Source organism: Peromyscus leucopus, chromosome 12 (assembly GCF_004664715.2).
Source record: "Peromyscus leucopus breed LL Stock chromosome 12, UCI_PerLeu_2.1, whole genome shotgun sequence".
NCBI classification, from domain to species: domain Eukaryota; kingdom Metazoa; phylum Chordata; class Mammalia; order Rodentia; family Cricetidae; genus Peromyscus; species Peromyscus leucopus.
In genome coordinates, this window is record NC_051073.1 from 53134758 (window position 1) to 53153965 (window position 19208).

At 36.3% G+C, this 19208-nt stretch overlaps 1 protein-coding gene across 8 annotated transcripts in view; it reads right to left on the bottom strand.

Moving 5' to 3' along the window:
* Zbtb20 (zinc finger and BTB domain containing 20) overlaps window positions 1-19208 on the bottom strand; it is a 747261-nt gene that overhangs the window by 532321 nt on the left and 195732 nt on the right. For all 8 annotated transcript variants that reach the window (XM_028872130.1, XM_028872128.1, XM_028872106.2 and 5 more), the window contains exon 3: window positions 18520-18565. The gene's annotated coding sequence lies outside the window, so the exon portion shown is untranslated. The remainder of the gene's footprint in view (window positions 1-18519; window positions 18566-19208) is intronic.

Here is a 19208-nt window from a genome sequence, read left to right on the forward strand (position 1 = left end):
CCCCAATGCGTGTTACCACGGTGACAAAGTAGTGACCTAATTTACACACACCTGCTGGGTTAATTGGGCCAAAATGAAAGATGATATATATTCTCAAAATCCAAAACTGATTTTTCCCTCAAAATTAAATATTTGATTTTTTTAAATTAGCAGTTTCTAAAGCTAAGAACATACTCCAGGTGTGCATTTGCCAGTTAATATACCCTGAATGTTTCATGACACTTGAGCAGCAAAACATATTGAATGATGAATACAAATCTTTTATGTATTTTCTGCTTGCAATGATTAGTATCAGTAAGTGGTCTCAATCACTGAATCTGTGGGTATGCTTGAAGGGTCAGGCTACTGACTCCAAGCAAACAGGGATACTCCATCATGCCAAGTTAGCACTCAGTCAGGACTGCCTTTGAAACACAGCTCACTTTGGAGAAAGCTGTACTTCATGGCCTTTGGCAGTGTACATCCAGGCTTGAACCAAAAATGTCCCCTTTGCTTTACCTCTTCTGGTCACTCTCTTCTCTCCTTCCTCAAACCACTGAGAGCTTTCTTTGGACCCAACCAAACAGCAATATGATCAGACAGCTCCTTTTAAGAAAGGCTGGTCCAGGCAAGCCATGGATATGTGCACACACACAAATGGCCTTGCTAAATGCATCAAAAGGCTAAAAAGTTCACAGCCTTCCACTCATTTACCAGGGATGCCCATTAAAGTATCTTCACAAAGCTATTTTTCTATTTTCAATACAGAGGAATTGGAAGTAACTTGCATGTGCACAAGTAAGAGACTACCAAGATGGCACAGCATACATATATGGAATGTATAAATATATCAGGGAAACTGACTTACTAACAAAAAGACATGTTCATATTATATTGCTAGCTAACAAAACTCACAACCTATAAATTATACATTGTGAGCATAGCCCATGGTTTTGAAAATATACTCCAATATACTAATAACATTCTTTTGATAGCAATTACATCAAAGATGACTTTATTACCTTTATTCTTACTTTTTTAATTTCTTAAATAGTTTTATATTTAGTTGTGTTATTATTAGAATAGAAAAATACATATGGTTTTATATATATATATATGTTTTATATATGATTTAATTATATTAAAAACAGAGCTAGAGGCCAGGTGGTGGTGGCACACGCCTTTAATCCCAGCACTAGGGAGGCAGAGCCAGGTGGATCTCTGTGAGTTCGAGGCCAACCTGGGCTGCCAAGTGAGTTCCAGGAAAGGCGCAAAGCTATACAGAGAAACCCTGTCTTGAAAAACCAAAAAAAAAAAAAAAAAAGAGCTAGAGAGTTGGTTCAGCAGTTAAGAACAGTGGCTGTTCTCCTAGAAGACCCAGCACTGATTCCCAGTACCCATATGGCAGCACACAACTGTCTATAACTCCAACTGTCCAAGTCTTGGGGGCTCCAATATCCTCTTCTGGTCTCTGTAGGCAATAGGCATGCATGTGATACACATATACACAAACAAAATACTCATACGCACAAAAATAATAAGGAAAAATTGTTAGTTGAAAGTAGAAGAAAATTAGTGCTAGTTCTGATTGCCCCCGCCATATTTACCCTTCTCTTCAACAGATGTTACAAATACATGTTAAACTGAATAAGGTTCTTTGATTGCTAAATACTCGACTTACATAGCTGCTTTTTTTTTTATAAAACATTATAAAGATGCAAACTATCAGAATCTTTAGCCGAAGCTCCTTTGAAAACCAAATAAAATTATATGAAAAAATTGCCTTTTAATAATGATGACTACATGGAGCCAACTTCATGACACAAATAAATGTATCACCTGGTTATTGCATCCTGCTTAAATTACAATGTTCACATTTTTATTTCACTTGTTCCGTTATAGGGGCTTACTGATAAGTGCTTTTCTTAAGTAAGTAAAATTAACATTACCATGTGAACTGTATTTGCTGTTGAAAGTGTCTCACTAGGGGTTTGATTTACTCTATGATGCTTTCACTGATTTAATCATAGCTTAGACAATCAAAATATAATAATTTATTCTTATAAATGAAAGAAATTTCTTGGGACTTCCTATGTCACAGACAGTAGACATCAGTGATTGATTAAAAACAATATGTCAATTCTGAGATTCCAGTTCTCGATCTAACACTTTTTCTCTTATCTCTGTGCTAACCTCTGCATTCGTAAGAATTTTATGGAATAAAAGGGGCTTCTTTTATTTTAAGTAAAAAACAAAACTGCTATTTTCATTCAAAAAAGGGTAAATTTATTTTTGAAAGTATATAAAATATAAATTTTAGATGAATCGAAGATATAAATATTAAAAAGATTGAACCACAAATGTGCTAGAAGAAAATATGAGTATTTCCTCTATACATAAGGTTTTCTAAGTCATAAAGTAAATGACTGGTAAGTACAACTACACAAAAGTATTGAGGAGTAAAAGAAATTAATAACTAAAAATTTAAACACAAAGCTCCACTTTTTCTCTAAATACTTGAAAAAAATTTTGAGATTGTAATTTAATTACAACATTTCTCCCTTCACTTTCCTCTCTCCAACACCCCTATATATACATACCCCACAGCCCCTTGCTGACTTCTCATTTCATTTTTATTACATGCATATATATATATTTATATACATATATATTCCAAAATATAACTTGTTGATTCCTTATAATGTTACTTGTATGAATGTCTTCAGGTCTGATGGCTTGGCACTGGACAACCAATTGGTGAGCACCTCTCCAGGTCCCAGTTTTACTCAGTCACCTAGAAATGTAACTGTTACACAAAGAGGCTATACAAATTGGTATAAGGCTTTTAAAAATATTGAAAAATGAAAAAATACAATAAAACTCAGTGAAAAGAACAAAGTACTTAACACTTAGAGCATAGAAAAATAAATGCAAATATGCAATGAACTTTTAAAAATATCATGTAATCTAACTGATATAAAGCAATGATAAAATTTTATTTTTCATTCTTCCAATAAGGTAAATAAATAACTGCTAATACCCAGTACTGAGGAGGTTGTAGGAAAGCAGGAATATGCTATTTATAGGCACAAAAACAATGATTTTTCTTTTATGATTTCTTTACAATTTTCCGTGTAGGTGTGGGTTTTTTTTTCTCCCCTCTGGAGTGTTTGGTTTTTATTTATTTGTAACAGGATCTCACCATGTAACTCTGGATAGCTTGTAAAACATTATATATAGACCAACCTGGCCTGAACCCACAATCTGCCTGCCTCTGCCTCTCTAGGGGAGGCAGGAATTAAAGGAATGCACCACCACAACCAGTCTGAAATCAATACCTTTGAAAGTAAACATTTAAGAAACGAATTACAAAATAATTGAACCTTTGATTGCATTTCTATTTTAAAGTTCAATAAGTACATTTTACTAGATTCAATACATTCTTGGATGAATAGGGTAAGTTGATAAAGCCATTATTTTCTTTGCATATTTTTATGAATCACCCAACCTTTTGAAACATGTGAACACATTTAGAAAATAAGAGGAGTAAGTGAAGTTGTTAGTGCCATGGGAAAACTGAAAGATTACTCTGTTAAAAGAGCAATGCATTGCTGAACTTCTCACATCACACTTGTCCACAGCAAACCACTCAGCTTGCTGTGGCTGTTCCCTCTTCTTTAGAACTGAGCTAGATGACAACATCATCTATAACTTACCTAACAGCTCCCCACTTTATACTTTTTATGAGCCCACAGTTTGATACAGAATGTAGAAAAATACATTGAAAATTTAAATATCAATTTTGAGTATCTATATCTACTAAAATGAACAAGTAACTATTTAGTGTTTTGTATGCAGACTGTAACCATGTTTTTGTAACAAAAGCAAATAATGTAGCTGCTGAAAAATGTGGCAAACGGAATAAATTAAATATTATTTTAAATGCTACTTCACTGCCTGCATGAGCAGTGCTTCTAGGTCTCAGTTTAGCTCTGCCAAGGTGGTAAAATGTGCCAAACAAGACTGATCTAAAGAGTGTTTATTGCACTCCTCGTTGCCTGCCAGCCCACGGACACAACCCCAGTTTATTTCCTAACGTAGCCTGATAAATGCTCTCATATACATAACCCGAAGAGAGAAATGTCAAAATTAGCCATGTATGTATTTTCACATTTGTGTAAAAGCCATAGTCTATAACAGGATAGAACATGTTTCTTCAACTTATAAGAAACATTCTCTATCTTGTTTTTAGAATTATGATACACAAGTCTTCAGCATAACAATGACCTTCATCCATGGTGATTTAACATTCTGGATGCATGGACAGATATTTTATAAAAGCTCTTATCTCAGGTATGAGCTGGATGACAATTTTTGAGGCCAACTAAATTATATAATGGAAATTATGTATTATAGTATTTCTGGAAAACCGAATACTCCACTCCTCCATTTCAGATTCCATTATTGAGACAGGAACAGTCATGCGAATTTTCTCAATGGGGTTAAGGGCTTAACCGATAGATAACAATGCCGATATTAATCACAGGACAGTTTATTTTGTAAATTGGGGTGTTTGTAGCCTCTTCAAGACTGCATTGGGTGAGTTTTAGTTTCTCTGGAAAAAATAAATACATCCTGACATCTAAAAATTTAACCATTTATGGAGTTGGCTTTTAATCTGTATTCTGAATTCTCACAGCAGACTGACTACTTCCTCCTGCATTGTCCCGTAAGTATTACCCATTTCATGCTGGACCACTGAGCAATGAAAAATTAACAATGAGGTGAACACAATATTGACTACACATGTGAAACTCAGGTAACAATAACATGTCATCAGTTCATCACCAAATACATTTATCTTATTATACAGTAATAATTTAATTTTGAATAAGCCATTTGTAGATTTTTTTTTGTTTCAAGATGAAAATGTAGGTGAGAATAACTGATTCCTTATGTTCAATTACACTAGGAAGGTAACTATATGTTCCTAAAAAATTCTGTCTTAAATCATGGGCTATCATGACATTAATACTAACAACAAAAACACCCAAGGATACTGGCCTAATTTTCAGTCTCATATGCAGAAAAAGAAAACAAGGTATGACAATATTACTTTCAGGGTAACTGACTAGGCTGCAGAGATGGCTCAGGAGCTAAGAACTCTGGCTGCACTTCCAGAGGACCTGGCTTTGATACCCAGAACTCATAAGGCAGCTCCCAAGCATATGTTACTCCAGTTCCAGGGGACCTGACACTTCCTTCTGGTCTTCTCTGACACAGCACACATGGATATACATGTAGCAAAACACATAAAATAAAAGTTAATAAATCATTTTTGATGATTGATCTAAGGTGAAAAAAAGTGGAGACTCAAGAATCCCTGAGTCCTCTGAAAGTCTGTTAGTAGAGTGAATAACAGAATTGCTAGAAAGAGCTCAGAATGGATACAGATTAGAGCCTCCCTTCTGTGGCCAAATCCACTTCTTCTTTTACAACAGGAAGTTTGTCACATGTGACAGAGACATGGCTACCAGTATTCAGTCCTCTCACACATTCGTCTTATTGTCCTGGTTGTTATTAGGAGAAAGAGATGATCTAATAACCTGTGACAGGCAAGTCAACACCAGGACTCCCTCTCTTGCCACAGCTACCCTTAGACACATACTCAATATGTAGTCCTAGACAACCTGTAAACTTCCAGACGTCACATTTCTGTAGTCCTTCCCATGACAGGCTCCTTTACACTTCATGTGCAGAGTGTGAGTGCTATTTCCTCTGAAAGGCTAGTCAGGACTCCGATCCCCATTTCTATCCATTCTTTGTAGTATTTTTCCCATTGTATGTCATGAATACACCCAGGTCTTTATAAATATATCCTATTTACCAGTTTATTGTTTGTTTAGTAGTCGAAACCCACCTGCTCCAGTTATCATCTGTTGTGTAAAACATGGGATCTTTCTCTTATTACTCAGAATTCTCTCTCTGGTGCCCAGGATCAAGTCTTCCCTATACCAGGAAGAAATCTGCAATCTAGATGGGCATGGTGGGACAAGCCTAAAATTTCAGCTACTTGAGAGGCTGAGGCAGAAAAACAGCAAGTTCAAGACCAGCTTGAATAACTGTCTTAAATAAAAATGAGGCCAGAGATATAGCTCACTGGTAGGGTGCTTGCCCCAGGAGGAATAAAGCCCTAGATTTAGTCACCAGTCCCTAAAAAGAAACAAGAAAACAATAATTTAGCAAAATGGTATTTTTCCACTGGTTCTAGAACAAGATAAACTATAGTATATTTAATTAATTAATTAATTAATTAATGTGTTTTGAATAGAAATCATAGTTTTATATTTATAAATTCAATTTTTCATTTTATCTTTTTTCCTCTAGCAAGGAGATCTAATGCTTATCTCTAAAATTTTCTGTTCTATAAATATGTTTGCACAGAACAAAAGTTCACAAAGAAACCTATTTTGTTCAATAGTTAATACATACAATATTCATATAATCATTTCACTAATTGTCTATTTTAAAAAATTGAATCCTGAAATTATTGACTTACAAAGTTCCAATTATGAGGTAGGAAGGGTTAACAAATGCTTCCAGTTGTTTCCAATTATTTTTGGAATGACTGACTCTACACTCCACTATCTCTGCTCACCCTCACACTTAACAGTGGTCTGAGCCTCATTTACAGAGAACGAAACTGACTCCTTCTGTTAGGATCAAGTGGGAGAAGTAGAAAGAATACAGGTTTTTGCACTGGGCTGAGAACTGTTTAAACCCTCCCTCAGTCACTCACTAGCTACACAACATTAGAATGTGACCCCTTGCCAGGTATGGTGGTGCAAGCCTTTAATCCCAGCACTTGAGAGGCAGAGGCAGGGGGATGGATCTCTGTTAGTTTGAAGCCAGCCTGGTCTACAAAGTGAGTTCCAGTACAGCCAGTGCTACAAAGAGAAACTCTGTCTTATAAAATGAAAGAAAAAAGAAAGAAGAAAAAGAAAAAGAAAGTGATTCCTCTGGGCCAAACCTTGCAATTCTGTCCTGCACGTGGAAGCATGTGCTGATCTCTTGAGAAATGTATATTTTGTAGATATAGTCTTAAAATAAAGTCATAGCAAACGTTAAGTACAGTCATTAGATTGTCCTGTAGTTTCAAGTGAATATAGCACTAAGTCCCAGGTGCATAAGTCCCTGTCAGAGGACAGAAAAATATGGCATTAATAAGTGAATACATAGGATCATGGGAAAATCATTCTTGTTTTAGGGTGGAACCTAAATCCAGTACCCAGCATCTTTATAAGAAAAGAAGAAAGGATACAGAGACACACAGAGGGGAAGGCCACATACAGCTGCATGAAGTTTAAAGTGGCAGTATCAAAAGCTAAGGAAAGAAAGGGGGCCACCAGAACTCTGAAAAGGCAAACAAATTCCCTCTGGACCCAGCAGAAGGAATGTGGCCTTGCTGCACCTTCACATGGATTTCTGGTCTCAAGAGCTATATGAGAATATGCTTCTATGGTTTTAAGCCACACGTTTTATGACAATGTATCACATCAGCCTCGGGTATATAGTACACAGGCACCACAGTCTACAAGCCTAAGAAAGAGGAGAGGCAAAAGCACCTTACATACAGATGGTGACTGCAAGGTCCACAGAAGTACACAGAACAGTCAACGGGAGACCTTACTGAAAGTGTTATTGGTGGTTGCTCCCAGTAGCAAGCCAACCTCATACACTACCTGCACTTGGTGAGAGACAATACCACCCTTTCAAGAGAGCCAGATCCAGCCCTATACTATTATTAATCATTTTAAAATATAAAACTATTATTTTGTATTTTCAAATTCCAAGTTATATGGAAAGGTGAATAGTTAATGAATATTTTATGATAGCATATAATCAATACCAGGGTTATGATTGAAATTATTTAATTGAACATAATTCAAGTCTGCCATCTAATGAAAAATTATTTATGTTGCTGAAGACTGGATTTAGAGAGTAAATATACCAATTTTTTGATCGACGAAATTTGAATATGATTTCAAATGAAAAATTTACAGAGGAAAAAATCAATTTTCTTTTGGCCCAGGGTATCTACTATCCTGACACTGGCAATGACTCTAATAAGTATACATTGCTTTCCTTGGGGCATCAGCCTAGCATGATTAAAGGCTATGCTTGAAATGTCTCCTGATGCACAAATTGAACTATTTCCCAAGTAACACTGAACTCAGCTATCCTGCTTGTTCTATAAATTTAAGGCACAGTAAAAACACTTCTAGTCTATTTTCAGTTACCTATTTATTGTGTGTGTACATCTTTGTGTATAAATATATGTATATATATATATATATGCACACATATATACATACATACACATCATCAATAGCATTATATAGATACAATCACTTAAAGCTCAACATTCTGGAGATCCAAGTTTTCCAATGTTGTAACTTTAAAAGTCAGGACCTACATTTATTACCAACCTGGTTTTATGTATTTAAAAACATGAAAATGGTAAAAAGACTAAAAACTATCTATTTGTACCTTTTTGTTTTGTTTTTTTGAGACAGAGTCTCTTTGTGTAATAACTCTGGCTGTCCTGGAACTTGTATTGTAGACCAAGCTGGCCTCATATTCACAGTGATCCACCTGCCTCTGCCTCCTGAGTGCTAGGATTAAAGGTGTGAACCACTACTGCCTGGCTGCTCATACATTTTATTGGAAAATCAGGACTGATAATGTCTCTCAGATTCTCAAAGTAATACATGAAGACACTCAGATTAATCTCTTCAAGGAAATATTGAAGGAAGTTATCTAGAAAGATGCAAACATTGTTAGTATTTTTTTTAATACTAATAGGTATTCAGGGACTAGTAGAAAATGAAAATGTTTCTGTGGCTTATAAATTTTAACCAAATTTCTGATCAAATCTCAACATAGTCTAAAGATGTGGAAAAGCTGTACTTACAAATCAAGAAGACTATTTACATTTGATTTCTTTCTGAAACAAAGATCTTTCAAAACTTTATAAGCTCAGTTAACATGTGGGTATAAGCAACAGGATATTCAAACACAGTAAACAGAAAAGAAATGCAGTTGCGATTACAGCTAAAATAACTTGCATTGAATAAGCAACTAGAATTATAAGGGTGATGGCGAGGGGCGCATCTATCTCAGAGGGCTTTGGTATATTGCCAACTCTATTCTCCAGATGAGGAACTCAGTCGAAGGGCACATGAAGACAATGAGAACAAATAGCTTAGCCTTTTAAATGACAAAAGAAGGCAGAATCAATGTCAAATGAGTTCCTTAGAACTGTTGTACCTTTTTCTCTCCTCTTTTGTCCATGGAATACATTGCTGGTCCATTTGGGTTCTCTTTGCCACCAAGCCAGAATGTTCCTAAATATAGCACTATAGACAACCATTGCCAATTGATGGAAGCTGTGTGTAATATGAAACCCGTGTACAGTTGCGGGGAAAGCATGACATTAACTCAGCAGACAATTCAAACCCAGATCATTTATTCCTAATCTCTGCACTGTTCTTACTGTAAGGAGTTATTTTCTTCTTCCCCGAAACCAGAGTTTTGCAGTAAAATTAACCATTACAGTTAGAACAAAAATTACCCTCACGTAATAGTGTGAGTGTTTCAATGTTTTTAAAATTACCTGTTTGGTTATTTAAAAAATATTGTTTTATATAAACTTACAGAGAACAAAGTCCTCTGAATACTTCTGACAGTGAGAAGGTAATATCAGACTGGTGAATCATAGATGGAAGAAAAAAGAATAGAAATCCATGAAAAACATCTTATGGGAGGCCAAACATAGATATGAATCAGTGATAATCTCTGTGAAAATATATGATGACTAATATACCATGGCACAGTTGATAGTCCAGCAGAAAGTTAAACATTCATGTTTTACCAAGGTCTTTTCATCATCATTGACTCTGCTAATAAATTCACATACATACTCATTTGCACACATTACTCCCTGGCTTCACAATGTTTCCTCTCATTTTCAGAAAATTAATTCCTATGTTTTATTTTTATTCAAGACTCATGTCAACTCTAGCTTCTCCCTAGCAAGCTCACAGAGATCTCTGTTCCCATCAAACAGCTTTAGGAGTTAATGTCATGCTTTCCCCGCAACTGTACACGGGTTTCATATTACACACAGCTTCCATCAATTGGCAATGGTTGTCTATAGTGCTATATTTAGGAACATTCTGGCTTGGTGGCAAAGAGAACCCAAATGGACCAGCAATGTATTCCATGGACAAAAGAGGAGAGAAAAAGGTACAACAGTTCTAAGGAACTCATTTGACATTGATTCTGCCTTCTTTTGTCATTTAAAAGGCTAAGCTATTTGTTCTCAAGAATATATATTTCCTTTGGTCAAGACCACAGGAACTTTTCTCCCTAGCATCTATATGTTACAAAGTGGTAATCTCTTAGTAACAATGAAATAGCACTTTTCTACTGCTAGTCATTATTCTATTTCATAGCTTCTCTAAAAATATTATCAACATTAAATCTCCTTTAGAGAAATTTTAAAACATAAACTATAAATTTTAAGAAAATGTACATTAACATCTCAATTCAAATAAACACCAGCAAAATTAGAGTTGAACTATATTAACTATATTCTGGCAAAATAACTAAATGCAACAAAGAAAAATAAGGTTCTACAAATATATTGAAAATAAATATACAACTTTTTAAAATGGCAAATCTATATATTTTAAAAGAATGTTCACCCACTGACATCCTATAATTTCAATCTCTGCTTTAGTGTACTGTATCATCCTGTACACAGTAAGTCCTGAAGCAATCCATGTCAATTAGTTTAGTTCTTACATTATAGAAAGAGTCCCATTTTATCTCCCCCCCCCCACACCCGCTAAGGAAGTGTATTTATCATATTCCACAACAGCTCACAGTTTGTTATACATTAACTGCTCATTCTCTGTGCCAATAAGACTATGCTGGAACAGTAAATGAATTTGGTTCATTCATTGAAATTATTCTGCAAACCACAGGCTACCCAGTTGTCTAATGATAAGAGAGCCCCAAAGCCACCTGATCACCATTATCCTGCCTGGTTTTTTTTGGACTCGTGGTCAATACTGTCAGGATCTGCATACTGAGAAGAATGAGAAGAAAAAATCTACCTCAGACCTAATCGTGCAAACGGGTTTATTAATTCAGGCACCGGTGATGATGTGGTGAGGCTGGAAGGGATGGGATGTGAGATCTGGAGTGCTGTAGCTGCTGCTCCAAGACCAATGCTGGTTTTGGCACTTCTCTCACTCTAGTGAGTTGCAAAAAAACAAGCAGGTGCTAGCAATCTGAGAGACCACATGCCAGCTACAGCTGCTTCAAACTGATTCAATTACATCTGCCTGAATAGTCCCAGGACATCAAACCAGTTGAAGAGATCCATAGGTTGCAAAGAGACATACTATCCTGAGACATGTATCCTGATGTACAACAGTCCCTGAGGTAGGAGCTTAGAAATCTTCAAGTTTGCACAGAAATGGCTTTCCCATCATTGCCAGGCACAGGAGAAAAGATGGACTCTGATTTCTATTCATTTGAAACCTGAAAACTGGTTGGTGAGAGCATTAAAGGCCCTTGGAACTTGTATGTGTTAATCTGGACAGTAGCTGAAGTCTTAAGGGTACCTTGAAGCAGCATCATTTCGTGAGAACATTTCCCAAGGCATTGGGCACAGCACATTTACAGAACATGCTCTTGGGATCTGGACTTCGCTCCAAACCTTGTTTGTACAAAAAGGGGCCAAGCAGCTGGGAAATTCTGGAGTGGAGTGTGTCCTCATTAGTTCCCATCTGCCACCAGAACTCAGCTCATGGCAAGTTTGGCTAAGTCCTGGTGTACTCAGGTCCAAATGTGGGTCAGTTTTAATTACACTATACAGAATTCAGCATGCAGTTTTTAAATCCTTATTATACAGAACAGAGGAATGGGCAGCTCTCCAGCTAATCAATTTTTTAAAAGTACATATATAAAATTTTAAACCAGGCTAGACAGACAGTGGGTGGAAAAAAATCTTATAAATGAGTACAATGGTTACTTAAGAAAATTATTAGTGAAATTGGGTCATGAGCTAGTTCTGTTTTGCAATTTCAAAGTGAGAAACAAAATGTTTTCAATAGTAAGATGGGAAAGTTACATAAGGTACATGATCTCCTTGTGCTTAGAGTGAATGAGTAACAATAGGCTGTAGACAGGGTACAGCACACACCTACAAGGGCAGAGACTTTCACAGAGGCACCAACTCCTTGCAATGTGTATCACTCAGAGTGATACTGCATAAAAGAGAAAAACCAGAAGCTATCTGGTAAAAGTGAAAAGACAGGGATGATGCAGAAGGATAAGACAAATGAAAATGGGAGGGAAATGAGTGAGTGAGGGGATTACAGTGAGCCTGAGAGATGGGAGAGGAGGGAGGGAGGGAAGAAAACCCCACGAGATAGGTAGAAATTTATAGGGTAACAGAGTCAAGGAATGTACTGGTTCAGAGTGACACTCAAAATCACACAAATGAGCGTCAGAATACGTTCATGAAGCATGTGCTTAGAATCCATCCTATTCAAATGTTTTACCAAATATGGGAAAGTTAAGGGACTAAGCTTTTAAAGATAACCATCAACAAACTTCAGGAGTGAAGAGACAGGCAGTCAATGATTGGTCATTGATACAATAACACAGTACCCCAATTTGACATAGTCCTTATCAAAGATCAGTATCAGCTCAGGACCCCCAAGAGTAATTTATCAACACAAAGGAGATTTATTTGCTTCAAGGTAGAGAGGGCAGGGATAAGGGACAAAGACAGGAAATAGAGGATAAGGAAGAAGGGGAAGGGAATAAGGGAGAGAGGAAGGGATATTTGTCCCAGGGCGACAAAGAACTACCTCGGGATAGAGGAGACAGACTTGGCAAATAGGAAAATGGTAGTTTATAAAGGCACAAGGGGAAACTGTTGAGATTAAGTGTTTAATTTTAAGTGGGCATGTTAATTAGGTGAGCGGGCAGGGGGCTTTTGATTGCTGGACTTCAATTCTTTGACAGTTGGACCTGTAGTCAGCCTCAGGAGGAAGAAGTGGCCAAATAAGAGAATAGACCTTGGTGATCAGCTTAAGGAATGTAATCAAATGGTTTTTAGCAAAGCAGAGGGAATGGAGAAGGGCAAGGCCTGCCAGAGCCATGCTAACCACACTTGAGCTGGCCAGAGTCCCTTCAGTCCTAGTTACAAAACAAAGCACAACCATAAAGGCTCTAAGAATGTGAGATACTTTTTGACACAGTTATGAAAATATCTTAAAAAAATAGCATCTAAAGAGGCTCAGATCTAGTATTTACTAGCTGTGTGTTGTGAACAAATTGCTGGTATTCTACTCTGATATTCACTTATCACTTATAAAATGGAAAAACGTAACATTTACCTAACCATGTTACTGTAAGCACTATCAGTAACACATGCCTGTGTATGCACACATACATACTGAATTCTGTAGCAGGGAAATTAACACTGACCTACATTGTAGCCTAAGTATACCAAGTCACTCAAATATTAATACAACAATTCCAAGTTAATTGTGTGTCAATAAAAACAAAAGAATCATGTTGGGAGCTAAAGAGATGGCTCAACAGTTAAAAGAGATTGCAGCATTTCAAGGGGACCAAAGTTTAGTTCCCTGAAACCATGTTGAGTGGATCATAAATACCTGTAACTCTAGCTCCAGGTTATCTGACACTCTCTTCTTTTATCTGCAGGTATCCACATGTATGTGGTGTAAACACACACACACACACACACACACACACACACACACACACACACACGAATGTTTATATAAAATGAATCTGACATTGAGTCATACCTTCTAATACTAAAATATGTGAAAATATTTCGATATAAGAATGTCTTCACAGGGGTAATATGATTTGTGCTCTATAGAAAGAGAAATTGGACACCAGACAGTCATAAACAGAGGGAAGACACTATGAAGAGATATAGAAAAAGATATCCATCCTTAAGTCAAAAAGAAGGTCAGAGAATATTATTTCCTTCCTCCCAGAACAGAGAAGTGATCAAGGCTGTTCACAAAATTTGATTTCCTACTCCAAAACTGTGAGGAAACCAATATTCACCTATGACACTAAGTTTATGCTGCTTTGGAATAAACCTCTATTAATGACCCATGTTAACTTTGATCCTTCATGGTCAGAACTGTCTGGGACACAAGACACATAAGTTCTATATTCTGTAGTGAGGAATGAAGTGTAGAACAAAATGAAATTTCAGTGCCAGTTAGTCTGAATTCAAGCATCCTATATTCAAACATGAGAAAGAGATATAGTGTCCATAATCCTAAAAATCATCATTGGTTCCTCGGATGCATCTTATCTAAGGTACTCACAGACTTCTCACATCATTTTAACTCATATAAGTAGTAGATGCATTCTTGATGAAACTGACTCTTCTAATAATTCTTCATACAAAGGACCCACTGTCATCCACATGCATAAGAATAGACTATAATGATTTCATCCATTTTGAATGCAATCTCACAAAACTTTATGAGAACAGAATTACTGTAATTATCCACCAATTCCACTTTTGGACTTATATTCAAAGTTGAAAGTGGGGTCTCAAGGTGTTATGTGTATACATGGGTTCACCACAGAATTACAGAAAACTAATATGTATAAGCAATCAAAGTATCCACGGACAAAATGAATAACCAGGCAATATGTGGTGTATGCACAGAATGGAACAGTATTCACTTATTAAAAGATAGAAAACTTGACGTGTACCACAATATGGATGAACCTTGAAGACATTATTCACCGAAATAAGACAAACACAAAAAGACAAATATTTTGTGACATTACCATTTGTCACAATCATTGAGACAAAAAGTAAAATGGTTTTCAAGAACTGAAGGAAGGAAAAAATGGTAAGTTCTTTTTAGGGTTTTTAACACTTCAAATTTCTAAGATGAAAGAGTTTTATGGATGGTTTGTTGTGGTGGCTGAATAAGCATTATTCATATACTTAAAACCATTAAACTCTACACCTAAAAAGGGTGAGGGGAGTAAATTTTATGTTATATGTATTCTAGAATCATAAAAATGGTAAAAATACAAAGGAATATTAATATCTTTTGCTACAGTAAATTGATCTGCGATTTTTATAAAATCTCCCTTCAATCAAAGAAGTGGAGCTATCTTTAGATATTAACTCTGAAACAATCTACTAGACTGGGATGCCAGGTCCCTGCTACATAGATGCTCTTCCTTCAATATCTAAAGCTGTCATGATGGGGGCAGCAGTAGTGTTAGAAGTGGGCACACAGATAAGAAGGGATTTTTTTTGAGCATGTGCTATGTGCTAGCCATTGCACTAATATTTTACATATGCTACCTAACTTTCAGTGCATTAATACAACCTAAAATTTATATTTTTTCCAATTTTACAAATGAGGAAACAAACTGGGTCTCATTAATGGTAAGTGGTGAAACCTAAAAAACAAAAAAAAAAGTTCCTAGTGATATACCTATGTTCTCCTCTTTGTCATTCTGATCTTTGAAGAAGAGGACTTTGATCTGTTTGTTACTGACTCAAGCAAGGAGCAGGTACTCAATTGCTATGTAGAATAAAAGAAGCAAATAAGGAGGTGAAGAGTAGGAAGGATAGAATTACATTTAGTCATGCTATCTTCTCAATAAGTACAGATGTTCTTCTTTTATTTGTTTAACAGTAAAATCACAGAGAAGCTGAGGCGCTGCCCTGGAATCCTATGGTTTGACATTTTGACACAATCATTACTGTGCTGGGATCTGTCTTCATTGTGGCTAACGATCTCTCTAGCTTATGCTTATTTTTGCTGGTCTCTTAATTTCTCCTTTTGAGAATAAAGGAGGGATCTAGCTTAATACTAAGGGTAGGGAGGAAAAAACAGATCCATGATACTAGCCTTTACGCAATAATAAAAAAAAAGAGTGAAAAAAAACTGTCTCCTTAGGAAAAAAAAATGTCCAAGTCTCAAAGTGCCTGTGAATATCATCAACCAGCGGCATCAACACTTGAGAAGCCAAACCAGACATTAATTCAGTAGTTATTACTAGCTTGAGACCTGAACCATTCTAATGTGCTTACCTCAAGCTACACAATATAATCTTAGAAGGGCCCACAGCAAGTCTTAGCTGCTCTGTTTTGACTTTACTTTGGTTATGTATTTGCATTGGGAATAAATGTTGAATAAAACCATAATTATAAATATGTAGATAGTAAATACAGGATCCATTATTTCTGCTTAGTAAGACAACTACACACTTTTATTATATGTTCTGATCTTCCGCCCCGAAGAAAGTCAACACTTTCTGTGAAGTTGGTGAGCTGGCATTAGGCAAGAAGGGAGCACCATGAGTGTGGAAGACCAAGGTCTGGATCATCTAAAAGAGGGTTTGCTTCTCCCTCTGCTCCAAAGAGTTTCCAAGGTGACATGGAAGTTAAGTATGGATGCCTCAGCAGTAGCAGAGAGAATAAAAATACTTTCCTCATATTCAGTAAAAATTAGTATAAAGCAAATACTTGGTATTTAAATCTTGATCTTTAACAATGAGAATGGATTGATTTTATATCATCACTTATTTTTAGAAACAAGATTTATCTGTATTTTTTTGTTTCTACCTAACCAGCAATGTGAAAAGTTAAGTAAGCCCATCAATATTCATCCAAAATATATTGCTGGGCCATGATTCTCTGTGGCACAGTCCCTCTCTTTCTAATACACTGCTAGGCATGTTTCATTCTCTATGCAGTCTTTCAACAGGTACTGACCGAGTACTATGTACAAGGCACTGTGTTAAGGAGACACAGGCACACTTCCATCTCCTGTGTGTATTCTCCTACTTCCTATGAGCTTAGCTCAGGCCACATTATAATGACTTATTATTTATAAACCAGATTCCATGTATGCTAATAGAAGGGAAAATACAGCAGCTCTAAGACTTAAAATTTGTGTTACTAAATTCTCATGGAAAATCCCTAGCATTTCTAATATGTTAAGGAGAATAATACAAGCTATATGAATTAGTTTTTAGTATCAGGAATCTGGGACAAGTGAATAAATTAATTAAATGCCTTCATATAAAATTATAGCTGTATTTGTATTTCACTTATAGGTATAGAACTATAACTAAGATAAATTCAATAACAGTTAAAATCTCTTAACTACATACTAATTTGTCAGAACATAAATAAAACCATTAACAAAAGAAAATTAATACCACTACCAATAACTCTGGAAAAACACCAAAGTGCAAGATTTGATTAAATGATTATGTAGCAGCCTTAAAACTTCATGTGTATGTTAGCTGCTCTTCTAGAATTTACTACTTAATTTTCACTTTTCCCTCCACCACTTCAACCCCAACTGCAGGAGAGACTCACACACAAGTAAAATCTTCTTACAATATACACTTGTGTTTTCTGAATGTGTCCCATGTGTCCACTAATAGCCAAATGCTTTCAAATCTGTTCAGCTAAATGGATCAATAACTACATCCAGGCCCACATAGTGGGGCTGCCAACATGGTAAAATCAAGCCAAACACAAAATCTCTCTCCTAGGACAAAAATTATCAACCCAGTTTTCTCAAGAGATACACTCTCTGAGGTACACAGCACATACAGTATCTAAGGCAGTCAGGAAATACCAAAAATATTCGAGACAGAAAACAAAGAATTAAGCAAAAGTATTTGGACATGATCATCAGTGAATTTTATAATGGTCCAATGTAACAGTCCAAGGTCTACATCTCTTATCTCTCCAACTCAAGAGTACACAAAACACAAATAGACAACAGCACAGGCAAACTGCTAACAAGCTTCTCTGTGCTTCCGCTCATATGACACAGCTGTGAGCACCAATTGAGCAGGTGCAACCAAGCTTTTCAGAATTCCTGCCTGTTGCCCAGGAACCACAACACAGCATGGCTGAAATTTTAAACAGGTGCAAATATTCCCACCCCTCCCCGTTTATCTGGAGCTTGAGACAGTGCAGAAGAAAGTGGGTCTGCAGCCACTCCTTACCTAAAGCAACCTCTACAAAAAAATAAATTAAAAATAATAAAGCTTGGAAATAAAAACAAGATGTCAAAGACTGGCTCTTCAATGATCTGACCTCACTCTGTCAGTCCTTATAACAGTACAGTTCTAAAAAATACTCTGTAATCTTCACCAGATGAATGCTTTGCAATTAAAATTATTCTGCCTCATCAAATCTTAGAAATGTGTACCTGATTCTTACTGTGAACTGCAATGCAACGTATGTACAAAGTAAAGTTCTCTGAAACTGCCAATATCTATAAGACAAGTGATGAAAAATTTAACATTTGCATATTATGACTTCTTAAACAATTTTAATACAGAAAATGTGGTAACTCAAAAGTTAATACATACATTTACATACCCATAGGTAGTTCATATACATACCTGTGCAGTTATGAGGCACAAACAGACTTGTAATATATCAGGTACTCTGAAATGTAAAACAAAGAAGTCATCTAAGTAAAAATTAATTTACTGAACCAAAACTAGAATTTATACCGATACAACTTCTACAGAAAAGTAGGAAAGACTGCAGTGCATAAAGAAAAACTCATACATGTGAATGTATTCACAGAGCACCTCTGCTGTGCCATTGAGGGACTGAGACTCACCATGGCCCCTACAATGCAAATGTTCTCACTAGAGGATGAGGAAAACACTTAAAAATGATTTTTTTCTTGGTGTTCTTCCAGGACTAATGCCTTGCTAATACAAACATGACTGCTGCTCTCTGAAATGAAACTCCTCCAGTTCATCTGCACTCACACTGCTAGAACACTGGCGAGGAAGCAAAGTGCTTCCATGGAGCCGTCCACGGGGAAAAAAACAGAAATAAAGAAAACTTTGAATGTTCCTGTACTTCATTACAACACAGCAATTCCAGTCTGAGTCTATCAGGACTGCTCCTAGCACATGGCATACTGCATAATGCCTCAGCCCGACACACTGCCCTACCTACCAGTGAATCAGGTACTAACAGAACCGTCAACGTCTAGCTTAAACATGCAACTGATAATCACACTTGAAACACTGAGTTTAGGTGGAAGATCATTGCAACAAAAGGGCTACAAGTG